Raw genomic sequence first — 792 nt, forward strand, 5'->3', positions numbered from 1 at the left:
AGGGGACTGTCATTATTGAAATGAAATATATGATTTGTTGAATATAAAACTAATCATCTACTCTGTAAACTTTACTCAGTTCACATTTAAAAGTTAAAAAAAATTAAAAATTACCAAAATAGCCTTTACTGCCAAAATAATCAGATAAGAATTCAGATAAGGGAAATAGATACGGACAACAAGTTGGGCTCGATCCCTCCCGAAGCGGGGAACAGGTGGAAAGATGGTTTACATCTCGAACGGACAAGTGGTGGATAGCCGGAGTCAGTCCCCTTGGAGATTATCTTTGATAACAGATTTCTTCTGGGGAATAGCAGAATATGTAGTTTTGTTTTTCAAAACTTTGCTGCAACAAAAAAAGAAAAAAAGAGGTTATGTGAAGAAAAAAAGAGGTTATGGAAGCTCATCTGATTCCAGATATGATGATGGAAGAGGGCCACTTGGAAACCCTCCCCGAAGAATGGGTCAAATCAATCATTTGAGTGGCCCTAATCCTCCTCCAATGGCTGGTGGATGAGGAAGGTAAACATCTGCTCTAAGTAGCAGACAACTGGACGTGCACATTCATACCAGAAGAAAACCATCAGGAAGTGGATGCTGACCGTGCTGGACAACTGAATGAATGTGTCTGTCTAAACAAGGATTGCTCTGTGTCCCCACAGACGAATGAGGTCATACTGGGAATTCCCTGTGCAGGGATCTGGTGTGACTGACATGCACTTCTATAAATGCACATGTTTCTCTCATTATCTGCTTTGTATAGTTTATTAAAGTACTAATACAGTTTTAGTA

General features: G+C 39.4%; 1 pseudogene; it reads left to right on the forward strand.

The window, feature by feature from the left end:
• Positions 1 to 223: 223 nt before the first annotated feature.
• Positions 224 to 526, forward strand: LOC102819547 (annotated as a pseudogene).
• The last annotated feature ends 266 nt before the right edge of the window (positions 527 to 792 follow it).

This window comes from Chrysochloris asiatica, unplaced genomic scaffold, assembly GCF_000296735.1.
Source record: "Chrysochloris asiatica unplaced genomic scaffold, ChrAsi1.0 scaffold00140, whole genome shotgun sequence".
NCBI classification, from domain to species: Eukaryota; Metazoa; Chordata; class Mammalia; order Afrosoricida; family Chrysochloridae; genus Chrysochloris; species Chrysochloris asiatica.